Source organism: Schistocerca americana, chromosome 1 (genome assembly GCF_021461395.2).
Source record: "Schistocerca americana isolate TAMUIC-IGC-003095 chromosome 1, iqSchAmer2.1, whole genome shotgun sequence".
NCBI lineage: Eukaryota > Metazoa > Arthropoda > Insecta > Orthoptera > Acrididae > Schistocerca > Schistocerca americana.
In genome coordinates, this window is record NC_060119.1 from 270,679,539 (window position 1) to 270,693,171 (window position 13,633).

Consider the following 13,633-nt stretch of genomic DNA (forward strand, 5'->3'; position numbering starts at 1 on the left):
GTTGAAAAAGGTGTATGGAGATGCTGCTGTCGATCGGAGCACAGTTAGTCAAAAATGGTTCAAATGGTTCTGAGCACTATGGGACTCAACTGCTTAGGTCATTAGTCCCCTAGAACTTAGAGCTAGTTAAACCTAACTAACCTAAGGACATCACAAACATCCATGCCCGAGGCAGGATTCGAACCTGCGACCGTAACGGTCTTGCGGTTCCAGACTGCAGCGCCTTTAACCGCACGGCCACTTCGGCCGGCCACAGTTAGTCGGTGGGCAAGCAGGTTACGTGATGAAAGTGGGCACAGCATTATTGAGGATTGTCCTCGCAGCGGCAGGCCCCGTACTGCACACACTCCAGACAATGTGCAGAGAGTTAACGAATTGGTGACTGCTGACAGACGCATCACAGTGAACGAATTGTCACGCTACGTTGGGATAGGGGAAGGAAGCGTCTGCAGAATACTGAAAGTGTTGGCGTTAAAAAAGGTTTATGCCAAGTGGGTTCCTAGGATTTTGACGTGGTTCACAAAGAAACAAGAAAGACGGTATGCAGCAAACTTTTGGAGCAGCACGAGAATGGATGAGATGAATTTCTTGGAAGAATTGTGACAGGTGATGAAACATTGCTCAATCATTTTTCACCAGAGACGAAGAGGCAATCAATGGAGTGGCATCATGCAAATTCACCCAAGAAAAAAAATTCAAAACCATACCTTGTGCTGGAAAAGTTATGGCTACTTTTTTTTTCGATTCCGAAGGACTCTTGCTTGTGGACATCATGACAAGTGAAACCACCATAAATTCTGATGCGTATGTGACGACACTGAAGAAACTTCAAGCTCGACTGAGTCGTGTTCGACCACATCGGCAAAAGCAGGATGTTTTGATGTTGCACGACAATGCCCGGCCACATGTCAGTCAAAAAACCATGGAAGCGATCACAAAACTCGGATGGACAACACTGAAATACCCACCTTACAGTCCTGACCTGGCTCCATGTGAGTATCATCTCTTTGGGAAACTGAAAGACTCTCTTCGTGGAACAAGGTTTTAAGATGAAGACTCCCTTGTGCACGCTGCCAAACAGTGGCTCCACCAGGTTAGTCCAGAATTTTACGGTGTGGGTATACAGGCGCTGGTTCCAAGATGGCGTAAGGCAGTTGAGAAGGATGGAAATTATGTGGAAAAATGAAAGTATGGTTCCTAAAGGATGTATCTGCACACTGTAAAACTTTCAAACATGTAGAATAAAAGATGGATTAAAAAAAAAATAGGGTGCATTTCTTTTGGAGTGACCCTCGTACTTAGAAAGTGTATTTTTGTGCAAACATAAACTTTTTAAAATGGAGCAATGCCTGTTGTCGTTAACAGAATAAAAGAATAAAAGTAGGGTAAATTGAAATGCTTGTTGCACGATTCTAATGCTAGTCGTTTAAGAGATATCGTGATTTAAAAGTTCCCACACCGATACTTGTACAATACCTGTGGTAGTACAGACTAAACCACAACGGAAGTGCCTACACTAGTTATGTGGATTCTGAATTGTAACGAGATAACTGACCATCACAAGTTTTGTTCAAGATGACCACCGGCAGCGGCATCACTCGCGTCCAGTCCGGTATGGAACAACTGTTCCACACATGCTAGCATTTTAGCGGGGACGTCCGAGCGGGCTGCAGTTGGACAGAGTCATTCAGCTCTCCCCACAGAAAAAAAGTCCTCAGGCGTCAAATCCGAGATTGGGCTGGCCAAGGTGCAGGTTCCCTGCATCCAATCCAACGATCTTGAAACAATTCGTGTGAAAACATGCTATAGTATTTCGCGCACTATGCGCTGGCCATAAAGTTGGTACCACAGGGTCCTCCTAGTCCATAGAGAAACATCTTCTGGTATCCGTGGAAGATGGTCTTTTAGGAAGCTGCAATAGTTGTGCGCGTGTAGCGTTCCGTCTATGAGAAACGGGCCTAGGAGCTGATGGTTCACTATTTCACCCCCACACGTTTACACCTGACGAAGCCTACAGGGATTGTCGAAAGACCAATAACGCATGTTTTGGTGGTATACCTGGCCATGATTGGTAAATGTCGCTTCATCGCTAAATAAGATACGTGATACATCTGGAGTATCCTGTCTTAATGTCCATATACAGAAGTTAATACGATTCTCATAATCGTTTCCATGCAGCTCTTACTCGAGAGAGATGTGATAGGGATGGAATCTATGTCGATGGAGAATACGTAGGACACTTGCCTGACTCGTGTGACTTCTTCGTGCGATTGCGTGGGAGCTGTAACGTCCTATCAGATATTCGGTCTTGGCTAACACTCAGCGGTAGAGCAATGAGATTGTTATTTCTTATGTATCGGTATCTACGTTAAAAAAAAAATTGATGAACTGAAGTCGCGACTTGTGCGAGATATTTACTTCATCAAATGTCGTTATTAAATCGTTTATAATCGATGGTTTATCAGTTGCTAGTTAAATATTAATGATAAGTTCAAATTATTTCCAGTGACACCAAATTCCCTATAGAATGGTTGTAATCTCAAATCTATAATCAGTCGTAACAGTGTTATTAATTCCTAACGTCAAAGACTTGTTATATAGGCGCCTTGCGCTTCAGTCAAATAATAAATGCGTGAATTTACACGATATGCTGGTTTATTTCACAGTATTAGTCACTTCATAACAGAGCCGTGAGGAAAAAGCTTTCCCGAGTGTTGGGGGGAATTATAAATTATACGCTTCGTAACTATCGCCAAGTTCCATAGTCCATTAGTTATTACGAATGAAATTGTCTGTGTTCACTTTCTAAATAGTGTTAACTTCAGGTTATCTAATTAAAAGTCACTTCTGTCTAATATATGCAAGTCCTCTATCTGAGTTCTAAATAACGTAATATTTGAAGTCAAAGTATCATTTCACTGCGTCATAGTAGATGGCAATAATCAATTCTGAAAAAAAAAACAATCTAATTGCGCCTACATATACGAGCATTCAAAAGTATGACCTGCTTCGGCTAACTCTCGTAACGTAGTGACAATGGATTGAATTATCCTTAGCCATTACTCACGAATATCAAAGAGTACTCACACGGAGTTTTCTTTGGGAACGTTGGTTCTACTTTGCGAATTTTAATTGTAATTATTTTGCGATTTACTATGATTTTGAAATGTGTGTGTGTGTGTGTGTGTGTGTGTGTGTGTGTGTGTGTGTGTGTGTGTAAAATCTTATGAGACTTACCTGCTAAGGTCATCAGTCCCTAAGCTTACACACTTCTTAACCTAAATTATCCTTAGGACAAACACACACACCCATGCCCGAAGGAGGAGTCGAACCTCCGCCGGGACCAGCCGCACAGTCCATGACTGCAGCGCCCTAGACCGGTCGGCTAATCCCGCTTGGCATGATTTTGAATTTTGAGTTTGATTTTACTGGAATCCTATCTTTCTTTCGTATGTTAATAAATTACTAAATATTAGATTCCTGATTCAATTACTGGTTAATATCCAAATAATAGTGTTAACTGGAAGTTTGTTTGCTTGTTCATTTTTCATGGAATTTGGAACTTGTTTTGGGGAAATCTTTGGGAATTTTGGAGCTAATTTTTGATTTTCATTTCTCGTCCGAGGAAGTGACGTTGCCTAAGTGTTACACTACCACTTCCAAGTAACTGGTTGAAGATGTCTATAAATAATTGCGTAGATGGTTGACGTCGATTGGGATATTTTGCCGAATCCTCGTTACAAGAACTAGCTGCATTTTTCCTACATTCTCCATACACTACGAGCGGGTCGGCTTTTTCTGCAATGGTAAAGCCCATCGTCCATTCACGACTCACTACTTGCAGTGGAAGTTGCAATACATACAAGGACCACACAAATACACTGTAAGCAAATATACCAACATCGTACCTAGCAACTGAGCAGGTTCAATGGCACAAACCAAGTGTCGATGTGGAAACTTTTCAAAAATACTATATCCCGTGAATCCTGCAATAAAAACCACTGGCATTTTAATTTACCCTACTTCCAATGTGTGTATATCAATAGGCATTGTATCATTTAAAAAGTGTATTTTTGCACAAAAAATACACTTTCTAAGTACTATTACAATGTATTGAAAGGCCGAGAATAAGAGCCCTTGTCTACCAATCCATTATATGAAAACTGCTCTTCAATAGCATTTTCCAGTTCCGCAATATTTGCGGGGCATGTTTCAGCTGATTCACCTCGTACACTCTCCGTGCTTTTGTTCGATTTCGTCGAAAACTGAAGCAACTGATAGTGGAATAAGGGGTGTGATTTCACAAATTTCGCTATTCGTACCACCAAATTATTCACATGATCCATGCGTTCTTGATGCACAGAACGATGAATCCCACCTGCCAACTTTTGTAATTTATTTGTCTTTTATTGTCAATTAAACTTACGAATTCCTTCTGAATGGCGTTCTAATGTCGTTTCAGACACAAATTTGCAGTACCTATCGATTATGTGAATGTGTAAGAGACAGTGGGATTTGTCATACCTCTCTTATGTTACTGCCATTCAATTCTAGAGACTTCCGACGATAGGTCGCTAGACTGCCCTTTTTTGTGCAAATAACGAATAGACGTGTGTGCTTCATTCATACCACGAACCAATACTAAAGGATAAACAGCGCTGACACCGCAATTCTGCCGAACTGAAAAGAGTTGTGCCGGCCTTAGAACACCACATCATAATAGTAAATGAAATGTCGCGCTGTACTGGGTACTTTCGAGAAGGATCGAGCATTGCCGAGGTAGACAGAGTCTCGGTCCAGATGTGGCCAACTCATCGGGCTCATGTTATGTCTGGCATGCTGTGGCCGGCCTTCTCGTAGGATAACTTCTATAACGAGCATTTTAAAGCGAAGCTTATCACCTATCTGAAATGGATAGTTCGTAATCATTTTGTATTACCAGTTGTGGCATATGCACTACTGGCAATTAAAATTGCTACACCAAGAAGAAATCCAGATGATAAACGGGTATTCATTGGACAAATATATTACACTAGAACTGACATGTGATTACTTTTTCACGCAATTTGGGTGCATAGATCCTGAGAAATCAGTACCCAGAACAACCACCTCTGGCCGTAATAACGGCCTTGATGCGCCTGGGCATTGAGTCAAACAGAACTTGAATGGCGTGTACAGGTGCAGCTGCCCATGCAGCTTCAACACGATGCCACAGTTCATCAAGAGTAGTGACTGGCGTATTGTGACGAGCCAGTTGCTCGGCCACCATTGACCAGACGTTTTGAATTGATGAGAGATCTGGAGAATGTGTTGGCCAGGGCAACAGTCGAATATTTTCTGTATCCAGAAAGACCCGTACAGAACCTGCAACATGTGGTCGTGCATTATCCTGCTGAAATGTAGGGTTTCGCAGGGATCGAATGAAGGCTAGAGCCACGGGTCGTAACACATCTGAAATGTAACGTTCACTATCCAAAGTGCCGTCAATGCGAACAAGAGGTGACCGAGACGTGTAACCAATGGCACCCCTTACCATCACGCCGGGTGATAGGCTAGAAAGGCGACGACGAATACACGCTTCCAATGTGCGTTCACCATGATGTCGCCAAACACGGATGCGACCATCATGATGCTGTAAACAGAACCTGGATTTTTCCGAAAAAATGACGTTTTGCCATTCGTCCATCCAGGTTCGTCGTTGAGCACACCATCGCAGGCGCACCTGTCTGTGATGCAGCCATGGTCTCCGAGCTGCTAGTCCATGCTGCTGCAAACGACGTCGAACTGTTCGTGCAGATGGTTGTTGTCTTGCAAACGTCCCCATCTGTTGACTCAGGGATCGAGACGTGGCTGCACGATCCGTTGCAGCCATGGGGATGCCTGTCATATCGACTGCTAGTGATACGAGGCCGTTGGGGTCCAGCACGGCGTTCCGTATAACCCTCCTGAACCCACCGATTCCATATTCTGCTGACAGTCATTGGAACTCGACTAACGCAATCAGCAGTGTCCCGATACGATAAACCGCAATCGCGATAGGCTACAATCCGACCTTTATCAAAATGGAAAACGTGATGGTACGCATTTCTCCTCCTTACACGAGGCATCACAACAACGTTTCACCAGGCAACGCCGGTCAACTGCTGTTTGTGTATGAGAACTCGGTTGGAAACTTTCTTCATGTCAGCACGTTGTAGGTGTCGCCACCGGCGCCAACCTTGTGTGAATGCTCTGAAAAACTTATCATTTGCATATCACAGCATCTTCTTCCTGTCGGTTAAATTTCGCGTCTGTAGCACGTCATCTTCGCGGTGTAGCAATTTTAATGGCCAGTAGTGAATAGTAAGTGAAATGTCGCGCTGTACCGGGTACGGGAAGGATCGAGCATTGCCGAGACAGGGCGAGTCTCGGTCCACATGTGGCCCACACATCGGGCTCGTGTTATGTTTGGCATGCTGTGGCCGGCCTTGTCGTAGGATAGCTTCGGTTACGACCATTTTAAAGCGAAGCTTATCACGTATCTGTAACGGATAGTTCGTAATCATTTTGTATTACCAGTTGTGGTATATGGCAGTGACACTCTGGTTCTTTAAAGTTAACATGAAGCCAGCACGAAATCTGACGGTTACTCAGTGGACAATGTAAAAATACTTCCTGGGTACTGATAAGAGTGAGGACAGCAAACAAGTGTGTCAGGGAAGGAAATGGTTTGCGGTCATGGCTGTAAACAAAAATGAAATACCGATGGGAGAACATGCAACCAGGCAACTTAATTTGATCAAGTATGTACTTTATTAGGACACATACAGCAGCAGTATGAATGCGTGTATATGAAGACTGTAATGCAAAGAGTTGTCTTAGGTAAGGGGGAGGGGAGAGGTGGAAGCCAGCATCCAGCTACAACGGATCTCAAATGGTGAAATGTTATTTCAGAATGCTGACGTAATAGCGTTCCCGTGTATAGTGCATAAGTGGCAACTCGTTAAAACGTACATTGACGAATATGGAGTTGACTTTCACTTCAGACTAATAGAATACGCAATTATTTATTGTCTTTAATAAAGTGAATATTGGAGGTAAGGTAATACTGAAAATAATTACTTGCAGGGCTTGGGACATTAAACAAATCAGGTTAAAAAAATTCGCAAATCATATTTCAGAGGAAACTAAGGATAACTGGAATGATTTGGCCATCTGATCGAAAATAGCAACAGTGTCAGGTAATGTAACATTATTTGAAAAATCACAATACTGATCATACATGAGTATCAGCATGTTTCATGGGAGGCTAAACACGAAAAGAATTAGCATAAATACTCGACTAATGTAAGCAATTGCAAAGCATACTTTGCACTCATGTCGGAATGACTTTATAAAGAAATTTGCAAAATTATTAACTGTTACAAATCAACACGCAGCTTTGGAATTTCTCGTATTTTGATAAATTATTGCTCTGGCAAGTCCCTCGATAGAATCTGCAATGGTGTTTGCCAAGTCCATTTCTCATTACCATGATATCGCTGTGTGGCATCGAGCTTAGGGGAAACGAACCGCACATAATAAATGGTTTATGAACACCATATGGAACGAGACCTCTGAATTCATATAAAGTTAAATATTCTTGACTAAAGTCGCAATACGGAAACGAAATCATTAATTGCCACTGTGTAGCTCGACATCAGGATTCGCAGTAAAGCTCTCAACTAGGCAATATTTTAGTTTATGAACTGAATTCTGCTGCTGGAAATGTCAACATAGTATCCGGTAAATGTGCTGTAAATTTACGTCCGGAGAATAATGATAGATGGTTAGTAATTCTCAAGGCTGCGTCTGAAACAAGACTGTATTAAAAAATTCGTTTAGAATCACACATTGATGTAGTGTTCCTCCATACAACTTGACCGTAAGCACTGATACATCAGTATTCATTCCAATACAGTTCGAGGTTGAACACCTTCAGCTTCCTGAATGATGAATTATTTAGATGACACCGCTGCAATAAGGTGGTGTTTGTGGAATCAGGTCTCCTAAAAATATTCACTGTTTTGATATTCCGGAGTAGGAGGAAAGAAGCAGGACGTCTTTTGTTAAAAAGTAAAGTTCCGAAGAAACCTGTGGACCACGCAAGTCGCAGTAACTTTTCTAATGTCCACAGCACTTGCGTGGATTATTTTCTGACTGGATGTTTCCAAAATATGACAATATCTATAAACGTTTTTTTAAAAGTAAATTTGGATGAAATTTAATATTTTTAGTGTCAAAATACATACTACTTGTGAGATTTGAAGTCTGTGTTTCTAGATAAAGCAAACACACTATGCTGAAAGCGATTATCCGTTACGTGTCTTGTTACTCCCTCCAATATTACAGTCTTTACTCGTCGCTGCCGATGCTACAGAGAGAACCCACAGTTGGACTTGTGTGATGCACAAATGTTATTTTGGTCCTGATTCTAAAGACTAGTTTGATGCAGCCTTCCACGCCAGTTTATCCTGTGCGAGCCTCATCATCTCTGCGTAACTACTGCAACCTACGCCCCATCTGACCCTCATAGGTGAGATCGCTCAGGTTTCCAAATTGTGCACCACAGTTCCTAGGGCATGGAGGCTTATGAGCAGGTGCGTTGAGGTGGCTTCATGAAAGTAATGATTCTGTCCATTTGGTTTCCGAAGAAAGCAACAACGTGTGCCCTAGTAGTGATATCTGGCGACCGGCAAGTAAGCATTATTACTATGGTATTGCGGTAGATCGCATTCTAGTACGGTGAAAAGAAAAGTTCGACAAAAACGATGCACATTATGGTTTCCTTGCTCTTGACAAGATTTTCGAAGACAGTGACTTCCAGTTGAGTGAAAAACTGAAAAATCTATGTATGTGATTCATTTAAGTGAACTAAGTGATTATTTACTGAAGTACTTTCCAGAAGAAGTTGATCAACAAAACTGGATTGAAGACCCTTTCAGAACAGAACTTCCATCAACACTTACCACTGAAGAACAAGAATAATTTATTGATATATGATATAGAAGTTAGTTTCGTCATCACTGCTTAAGTTTTCTAGATAGGTGAAGCAAGAGTATCCACAAATAGGTAACACGGCTCAACGAGTTTTGATAACTTTTGCAAGAAGCTGCTTATGTGAGACAGCTTTTTCAGTACGAAATATAGATCGGTAATAAATGTGGAGGAAGAGATGGTAGTCGCAGTTTCCAGTCTTGAGCTTAAATTTGAAGAACTGCTGATGAAGAAGTAAATTCATCCTTCCCATTGATTCCGCTGCAAGAATAAGGTGTATTGACGTTAAAAGTTGGCTAAAAGGTGTTGCATCAACAGTTACAGATTAATATAGAGGATGTCAACAGGTAATAGAGAGCCTCCCTCCCTTCTCTTCTACTACTCCCCCTCCATGTTCTTTGATTCTTATATCTCCAGTCTTTATCTTTATTAGTTGTAGCTAATCATTTGACCAATTTATCCTAGCTGCCTTTAGAATTTGAAACAGTGTGTGTCAGTCAGAAGTATCAAAATATTTAATCTAAATCTACAGAAGATATAACTGTAGGTTTACCTTTTTTCAAACATTTTTCCGAGATAATTCCTGGGATTCATATTGCATCGTACGTTCCTACATTTCTCCAGAGCAAAAACTGACCTTACTCTAAATTGATCTCCACTAGTTCTTCTGTAAATAATTAATGTTTTTATTTTGCACCATGCCTTTTTTCAATAGTTTGACAGCATCTGCTCTTTATTAGAAGAACGTCTGAGAGCATTGCGCCAGCGTCATATATTTCGCACATCATGTGAAACTGTTTTGTCAAGGACCTCAATAATTCTGAGGGATGTACTAGCTTCAATTCAGGTCTTTCAGTGCTTTGTCAAATTCTTCTCGCATTGTTATACCTCCCATCTCGTCATCTACTTTCGATTCCTTTTTTTTATTACTTATTCGAATAGCCTTTAAACAGGGCACTTTAAATAACTATCTCGATTCTTGCTGCATGCTTTCTGCTTCTTCCTCGCCGACATAGTTTCATACTTTCGTGTCTCTGCCTCCGGTGCTCTTCCATGTTATGAGGCTATTTTCTTTCCCTTTCTCGTTCGTCTCTTGTGAAGGCACTTATATATATCTTTCACCTTTCAACTTCACCTGGTACCTGAGAACATAATATTCATACAGCTGCTTTTCTTTTCTCCAAAGTAATGTTCCTATAGGCGGCATCTGCCTTTATCCTTGTTACGCATGCTTCTACAGCCTTGAATTTGTTATGTGGAAATATATATTTATCGATTTTGCACCCATGTCAACCACATTTTTTTAAACGTCTGTATTCTCTTTCATCTGCTTTATTTGCTGCCCTTTTATATTTTATCCTTTCATCAATCCAATTTAATATGTCATGCATTATCCAGGGATGTCTACTAGGTCTTATCTTCTTACCTATTACATCTCACATGGCTACCCGTCTATTAACTTACTACTTACCTTACCCCTGTTTCAGTAAATCATTGCAAAACGCTCCCTTCAAAACTTTTCAGTAACTTCTGGTTCTTTCAACTCATCCATGACACATCTTCGTACTTTACTACCTTTCTGCATTTCTGTAGTTCTAATCAGCAATTAATAACATTAAGCTACGCTCAGCGTCCACATCTGCCCCTGGAAATGTTTTGCAGCTAAAAATCTACTTACGAAGTGTCTATATTACCGTTGCATAATCTACCTGCAGCCTCCGGTATCTCCAGGTTTCTTCCACGTGGCATTACTTCCTTAATGATTCTTAAGCTAAGTGTCTGTAGTAATTAAATAACGCACTGTGCGAAATTCTCCCGGGCTGATTTTCCTAAATTCCCGACCCCCTGTCCACGTTCTCCTACTACTTTTCTCCTCCTCTTCTGACTACTAATTAGTTAAGCTGCTTGTTTTATTTGGGAATGGGGAAATACCTTACAGACTTCAGCAAGTAGCCGATAAAATGCCACATTAAAGAACACTGTTTAAGGAATACGTTATTAACTGAAAGATACGTCCATCAGAACTTCCGGAATTTTTCATTCGAAACAATGCGGATGTGTTAGTTACAGAATGTTTTATCGTTCTAGGCCAAATTCTTGAGGCAGTAATTTACCGTCACGAAAAATACTACACAGAGCTGCAATTTTACGAGCGTTTAACGTTCTCTCGACAAAAATACCAATTACAGTCTCAAAATAGTAGAAGAAACAGATGAGTACCTCATTGTGCCGATGACAGGCTAAATCTATCTTCACTACCATAATCACTGGCTCATTTCCCAATCACCTTCTCATTCGAAAGTCTTACAGATTAATTAGCTTGTTTCCTTTCTTTGACAGCAGCGTAATTCGTTAGTGCTGTTTCCAAGTGACGATCGTGTTATAACTGCAAGTGACGGCTAAACTGGGCTGTCGACCAAAAACCAGCAAATCTTCAGAATTCATTTTGTCGATTCTGTCGAATGTTTCACATATTCATTGTAACAGGATCTGCACCTAAGATGAATTTTCAAAATGACTTTGTGAAACTTTCAGCTGCCGTTTTCTTCATTTGATGTACTACTGTACAATTCGGCTTTAGACCGTTTTCAAATATCTAAAACGGAGGTATTATAATTGACTTATGACCATAAGAGAAGACCAAGTCATATCCCAAGTTATACTGGGAGGATTATAACTTATTTTATAGAGGATTGGTTAATGGTATATTATGCCATGTACGTCTTTGCCCCTATGACTGCGTGAACTAAATTGGAAACAATTTTTCTTTATTTTTAGGAGCACTTCACTTTTGAGCAGCTGTTACAAAACTCTTATATACAAGGGCGATATTTTTATTGTGCATTAACTAGGAATAGAATAGAATAGAATTGGGGAGAAGAGGAGCTTGTGGCACAACTTGACTAGAAGAAGGGATCGGTTGGTAGGACATGTTCTGAGACATCGAGGGATCACCAGTTTAGTATTGGAGGGCAGCGTGGAGGGTAAAAATCGTAGAGGGAGACCAAGAGATGAATACATTAAACAGACTCAGAAGGATGTAGGTTGCAGTAGGTACTGGGAGATGAAGGAGCTTGCACAGGATAGAGTAGCATGGAGAGCTGCATCAAACTAGTCTCAGGACTGAAGACCACAACAGCAACAACAAACTAGGAAGATTATAATTATTTTAGAAAAATTACTTAAACTATACAGGGCTTCGTTTTTAAGAGTATTTAATTATCGTAAATGACTGTGTTCAATTTCCACAAAATAACATGGAAAATTTTGTTCTATTATTGTGCGAGCACGTCGTTCTTGGATAGTTGTTATAAAGTCTTACTTATGTACAGGGCAGTCAGTAAATATTGCCACCTAGAATAACTCAGAAATTATGATAGAAGCTGAAAAGTTTGTGGGACAAAATTTGCATGGGACAACGGGGGCCATAATATGTCTGTCGTTCTTTGTCGCTAAATAGTGTCGCTTCAGAGATGTGGTCAACTTTTTTTTTTAATGAAATGCTATAGATTGGTACTTATTTTTTAATAGCGGCTATCGAGACGAATCCAATGATGATCTACGAAGGTCAACGAAGATCAAAAAGGTGACACGAACATCCATTTACAGAAGGTGTTCGAAGTGATGACCAATGGTATCAATGCAGTGCAGCAATCTTTTTATCATGGACTTATCACATCGGCACTTACCGAAGCGCATGCTCTGACAATTCCCTCTCGTGTATCTTCAGGTGTAGTTGGAACGTCTTTACAAACAATGTCTTTCACGAGTCCCCACAAGAAAAAATCCAGTGGTGTCAAGTCTGGCGAGCGAGCCGGCCACGACACATCTCCTCCGCGTCCAATCCAACGATTTGGGAATTGTCTCTGAAACTCATTTCTAGCCATCAGCGAAAACTGTGCCGGACACTCATCGTGTTGTTACTACATTCTGTTCCTTGTTCGTAAAGGTATTTCCCCCAGTAACAGACCTAATGTTTCTTGTACGAATACGGTATACCTCTCTACCATTAAGATTTCCTTCGATGAAACAGGAGCCCATAATTCTGTCCTCCAGAGTACCTCACCATACAATCACCGACCACGGCTTTTGGTGTGCAACTTGCAGCAGCCAACATGAATTTTCAGTTGCCCAATAATGTATGTTATGCAAATTAACATTTCCATGGTTCGTGAATGTTGGCTCTTCAGTAAATAAAATCAAATTAATAAATGTGTCATCCCTCTGAATATGAAGTTGAACACATCGGCAGAATTCAGTGCGATGCATACAACCCATACCAGTTAATTCGTGGTGGAGACTGATATGGTAAGCATGGCGATGTAGAACACGAACAACACTACTCTGGCTCATGCCAGATTCCCTTGCGATTTGACGCAAACTAACACAAGGATCTCGAACCACAGTGGCAAAGAACCAATTTCCGTTCCATCGTTAGTAACTTTCTTTCGCCGGATATGTTCACAATGCGTTAAAGATCCAGTTGTTGTCAATTTATGATACACATATTTAAATGTACGACGTGTAGGGTGAGTACGTTGAGGATATCTTCTATCGTACAAGTCTCTAGCTCTCACTGAATTTCGTTGGCATTCTTCGTAAACGAGAAGCACATCAA